This window comes from Crotalus tigris, unplaced genomic scaffold (assembly GCF_016545835.1).
Source record: "Crotalus tigris isolate CLP2741 ecotype Arizona unplaced genomic scaffold, ASM1654583v1 scf7180000024442.410851, whole genome shotgun sequence".
Classification (NCBI taxonomy): Eukaryota; Metazoa; Chordata; class Lepidosauria; order Squamata; family Viperidae; genus Crotalus; species Crotalus tigris.
The window spans coordinates 312,075-318,443 of NW_024100611.1; positions in this window are offsets into that span (position 1 = coordinate 312,075).

Below are 6,369 nucleotides of genomic sequence, written 5' to 3' on the forward strand. Positions count from 1 at the left end.
ACAATCTAGTTGTAAGATAAGTTTAATTTAAAGATATAGGTTATATCTTCTTTTTTCTGGCATTATCCATTATATAGTACCATGTATTTTTGCTAACAGTACAGAGTGTCTGACCATTGTTTGCTTTTAGGATGTTATTTCAACTTTTCACACTGGTCAATAGCACCAGAATTCCCAGTTAGTTTCCCACCCAAGTACTAATCAACTAGCCAGTTGTTGTCTGGATCTTAGCAAGCTACGCAGAAAGGCAATGACTTAATGTTCCAAGTACCTGATCAATATATTGATAGTAATCTTGAAAGTATCACATAATGCACATGCATAATAATTGCCAATAGATGTAGCCATTGAAAATTGGTCTAAACCAACTTTCCTTTCCCCTAACCTACAGTAGTTCCTCTAGATGTGTTTGGGACAATAGTATCCCCAAATTCTCAACTGATTGTGCCCACAACAAATATAGTTAAACATCAGGTTCAGCATTTAAAAAAAAATGCTGGTCATTTATATCATACATAAACTGGAAACCACCATTACATCTTAGAGAGTCTTAGTTCTCTTGGGAACTTTTAACTTTCTTTGCTTCTACTATGGCTCCTTTTCTTGCATTCACAAAGCCAGCAGTAGAGATGAATGGAAGGTTACTTTCTCATTCTTTAGTAAATACAAGGTATTTACTATGCATATTACTGAGAAGGAAAGGAAGTTTTTAAAAAATCAGATTAATACACTTTTCAACTTTTTGCAGAGTTCAGGTGTGAGATAAAAAGGTTGAATACTCTATATAATCTTTTGCTTTCAGTTTGTATTTGTCTGTTGTAATTTTCAACATGGATTTATTTGGATGTTAAAACAAGCCAGAATTATTTTATATGGTAAACAAAGAAGTATATCTTAACCTGTATCATCACCAACTCCTTCTGTTAATAAAGTGCTGTTGCTATGCCAAATAGGGGTGCTGGGAGTTGCAGTCTCAAAACATGTGGAAGCCACCAAGCTAGGAATGGCTATTCTGATGTTATAGAATTTTAAAAAATCTTCTACATGTTGCCAAAATTATACTGATTCCATAGGATACAGTATACAATATACAGGGTACTGAAATGTCATAGAATATAGAATAATAGAGTTGGAAGGGACTTTGGATGTCTTCTAGTCCTACCCTCTGCTCGAGCAGGAGACCCTATACCATTTCAGATAAATGATTGTCCAATCTCTTTTTGAGAGCCTCCAGTGATGGAGCACCCACAACTTCTGAAGGCAAGCTATTCCACTGATTGATTGCTCTAACCGTTAGGAATTTTCTCCTTAGTTCTGGGCTGCTTATCTCCTTGGTTAGTTTCCATCCATTATTTCTCATCTTCTCTTTTGGTGCTTTGTAAAATAGTTTGATGCCCTCATCCTTATAGGAGCCCCTCAAATATTGGAACACTGCTATCATGTCCCCCCTAATCCTTCTTTTCATGAGACTAGACATATCCAATTCCTGTAACTGTTGTTCATACATTTTAACCTCCAGCCACCTAATCAGTTTTGTTGCTCTTTTCTGCATTATTTCCAACATCTTTTTTATATTGTGATGAATACTGGATGCAGTATTCCACATGCAGTCTTACTAAGGCTTTGTAAAGCAATACTAGAACTTCACGTGATCTTATTATGTCTGGCTTGATTAATGCCCTTTTACTCTCTAATGCACTATGTACATTCTGGCTCATTTGCTTATGATATATCATTGCTGCAGTAAATCACATCACAGAACAGAAAGATTTTGTGTCAATTATCCCAGATTGACCTGGGAACTCTGGTGCGAGGGTTTATCTTGCAGGAAAAGCCCATCCTGGACAACGCCTAGTTTTCTTTAATTTAATGCAGCTTTCAATAGAGAACAGCAGAGGATGTGTAACCCTAGAAGCTTCTGTTTACCAGCAGGTTAATATGCAGGTATGATGCGCATGTCCGAATTTATTAGGAACCATTGGAAGAATGAAAATCTACATTCCCTAGTAGGCTAACTGTACCACTGTATACTACATTGATATATGCATCTTCAAACTATAGGAGCTTAATTATTACATGACTCCTGGGATATGGATGGCCAAGATATATTACAACATGTTTTGGGCATCATTGTTAAAAGACACTGTGTAGTTTGTAGTTCTGGTTGTTTGTGAGCAGAATACTTTTCAGAGAACTTGATAGTTACTTAGTCCAGGGAGATTATATGCTTTAATTTTATTTTTAAAAATCTTAAGAGTTTTCAAAAAAAAATATTTTATTTTTAAAACTTGTTTCTGGGCTGAAATTAAGATTTCTTAAGTCCAAATAGTATTTAATTTTTAAAAAAGAATGCTTTAGCCTCCAGGTCCTTGCTTATCTAAAACAGAATTTTATTTTCAAAAACCATTTCAGTGTTCCAGTCAAGGGCAGACCTTGGCCTAAAGTAAAATCTACAATGAATCAAAAAATAGCATTATGAAAGTCAGACTATGTGGTCCAAGTCTGAAGCTCCGATTCCCACAGGCAGAGGATAATCTTTTAAGAATACTAGGTTTGATCTATTCTGCATTACTGTCTTTCTTTCCTTCTGCAAGAACTATTTCTTCTCACCCAGTTCAGTCCTCTTATTTTGTTTGCTTTAAATACATTAATTACAAGCAAATTTTACACAAAATAGTTTTTTAAGTTATTCACATGCAACCAAGAGTCAAAATAGCCACTAAGTACAAGTGCATTTAATCTATACAATTATCAGTTTGTCATTCTCACCTCTTATTCCCCCCCCCCACACACACACAAACACACACACACAAAGAGTGGTGGCATTTTCTTTCTGACTTTTCAAAATAGGTGAATATGCTCACATCATTGGTCATACCTACAAGATATTAGAGACATATCTATGCAGCACCAGTTGAGCAAATAATAACCATTTATTTATTTATTTATTTATTTATTTATTTATTTATTTATTTATGAGACTTATATACCACTTTAAGTGCAAGCACTCTCTAAGCGGTGTATACCAGTAAGCAATGTATATATACATTTTACATTGCCCCCAACAATCTGGATCCTCATTTTACCTACCTCGGAAGGATGGAAGGCTGAGTCAACCTTGAGCCGGTGAGATTTGAACCGCTGACCTGCTGAACACAGCCAGCTAAAGTGGCCTGCAGTACTGCACTGCTGCGCCACCTCGGCTTGTCTATCTTGTAATACGTATTTCTATCCCACTGCAATCTGCAATTTATCTGTTTTACAAACATTAAATCCTCCACAGTAAGTCTTACAGTAAGTCTTTGTTATATTTAAAACAAAATCATAAAGCCCAAGTATACTAAAATAAAAATAACACTAAGAAATAATAATGTAAAAATAAATCTAAAATATTGCTATAATTCCCAGTTAGCATGCTCTCCAGAACATTTTGGCTTTCAACATCCCCTTAATGCCCTTAAGGCACAGGTGTCAAACTCACCACAGCACATGATGTGTCACGACATATCATGACTCTTTTTGTATTGCCAGCAATGGGGTGGGTGCAGCTTCGGTATGATGAATCTGGCAGTTTGACACCCGTGCCTTAAGGAGTGTCCCAGTCTACTTTCTATGGGGAAGCTGTTCTAAACAGCTGATACTGCCACTGAAAAGTAACACTTCCATCTTCCTTTCACTTCCCAGAAGGAGGGAACCAAGAGCAATTTCTCCCTGGATGACCTAATTGGGCCAATTTTTATGTTGGTTTAAATAGGTAGCCAGATGTCAAGTCATAATGCTCTTCATAGATGAGAAAAATCCATTTTAAATGATATCCAGAAACCAGCTGATAAGAATTGCAAGGCATGCAGCACAGGTGCAACACACTCCTACCATTAGATGACAATTACCACATGGGCAGTTGCATTTTTGGACTACCTTGCTTCTAGTAGTGTTTAAAGACATCCCATATAAGAATGTTTTACAGTAGTCTGATGCGAGAGTAATAAGGGTTTAAGATTCCCCTGCAACAAGAAAAGTCACTGCTGGCACACCAGCTGGGAATACAAGATAAAACAAATAAAAGATGCATAAGCATTTTATTTTTAATCTGATAAATCACCTGATAAATTGGATACAAATTTGAATTAACAAAAAAAATCCTCATTACTTGCTCATTTTCTTACAGGTAATTGTACTCAGTGCTGATCATTCAGGAAAAGGAGATGCCTTCAGTAGAAAATTTCATAAAATAAAAATCAAAGATTTATTTTCATTATTTCATTCATAAAATAAAAATAGACTGTTAGTTAATGAAGCCAAATTCTGATGTGTTTGGTTCTGGATTATCTTCATATTTTGTTACTTTGATGGCTTTGATATTAATCAGACTAATTATCCAGGAGAATTTCATTCTTTTCTACCAGGCCCATTTAGTCAATTAATGAGCTCCTAAAAAACAACCTCACAATCAATATTTCTTGACTTTGAACAGTTATGATTCTGTATCACACAACTAAACAATGAACACAAGATAGTAAATTTACATATATATAGATAATACTGAAATCAAATGTCATAAGAATTCTTTTCCCAGAGGGGTATCCAAGGTATCATCTTGTCCCCCAAAACAGGAAAATATCCTGGTTCTCAGAAGTTCAATATGTCTGTTCAGGAGCAGCAGATGATTTATGAACTACAGTAGAGGAAGCAATTTCCACATTTGCTGTTCCTTATGACTGCATGAATACTTCAATAAAGTAACTATATCTGAGCAGCAAACATAACAGCATGCTAGCTGGGGAATTCTGGGATTTGAAGCCCACATATCCTAAAATGGCTAAGATTGCAAAACACTTATCTAACTCATAACAATCCCTGATTTTATCCATAATACCAAAAAGACTTCTTTCCATATTATTTTATTATTTTATTTTATTTATTTATTTTATTATTTTATTTTATTTTATTTTGCCATCTATCTCAACCATAAGGTGACTATGGGCAGTTTATAGGTTCTAACACAAATAAAAAATTAATTATATTAAAATATTAAAACTACATAGATTATTTTTTTAAAAAAACATACAAAAACCAAAACTAAGAAATGGATGAAACAGGGAAAAGATCTGCTTAGCCACCTCCAGTGGTGACCATGTCTTTCAAGAGTCCAAGCCAACTTCCAAAGCCAAATTTTAATGCCCTTCTAGAAGGCCAAAAGATAGACACAGTTCTCACCTCTGATAGGAGTGTGTTCCACAGGGATGGTGCCACAGTGGAGTAGGCTTTTCTTGAATTTGCCTGCTGGAATTCCTTAGCAGATGGGATCTGTAGCAGGCCTCTTCCCCTGGAGTAAGTGGGGCAGGCAAGTCCCATTGAAGAAAGATGACTCCTCAGATATCTTGGATCCATGCCATATAGGGTTTTAAAGATAATAATGCCTTGGATTGTATCTGGAAGTAAACTGGTGAACAATGCAGCTCACACGGTAGCAGTTGTACCAATTGTAGCTTCTAAATACTTTTCAAGGGTAGTCCTATGTAGACAGACGACTTATTCATGAATGACCATGCATTGGGCCTCACAATCTAGGTAAGAACAGTTAGAACAATTAACCAGTGGAACAACCTGCCTCCAGAAGCGGTGAATGCTCCAACACTGGAAGTTTTTAAGAAGAGACTGGACAGCCATTTGTCTGAAATGGTATAGGGTTTCCTGCCTGAGCAGAGGGTTGGACTAGATGACCTCCAAGGTCCCTTCCAACATTAGTAGTAGTAGTAGTAGTAGTACTATTACTATTATTGTTGTTACTATTATTATTAAACATCTAGTTCCAGCTTGGAACTTTTCAACTGAGAAAATTAAGGAGTAAATACAGAGCTCTAGACATGCAAGGAAAAAGTCTTCTCTGTGATGGTCTGTCAGGTGATCTACAGCAATCCCCTTTAGTTTTCCCATTTTTAAAGTTGGCATAAAACAAATGTCACTTATCTAGCCTTATATAGGTTAACGATAGCCATAGGCCATATGGTTGCTGACAAGGAATAAGGTCAGCTTAGCTACGTCTCCCTAGCAGGGAAGTTCTTCTTTATAATCCTACCCATTTTAGATGACAATATTATATACTCTGACTTTTATAGGACCAAGCTTCTCTTTCTGTACAAATCCCTTGGCTAATCTTATTTTCAACTAAATTATGCCACTTAGGCTGTAAGTCCTTTTTCCAGGTAGGGCACCTTCCATGAAGCTTATGAATACAAGTCCCAGAATTTCCAGCTTTCAAAACTTAAAATGCTATGGACTGGGAACTCCAGAAGATGAGATCTCCAGACATCTGGAAGTGACAAGTTGAGATGGGTTCTGCTCTAGCCTTTTGAATGGCATTTTCTA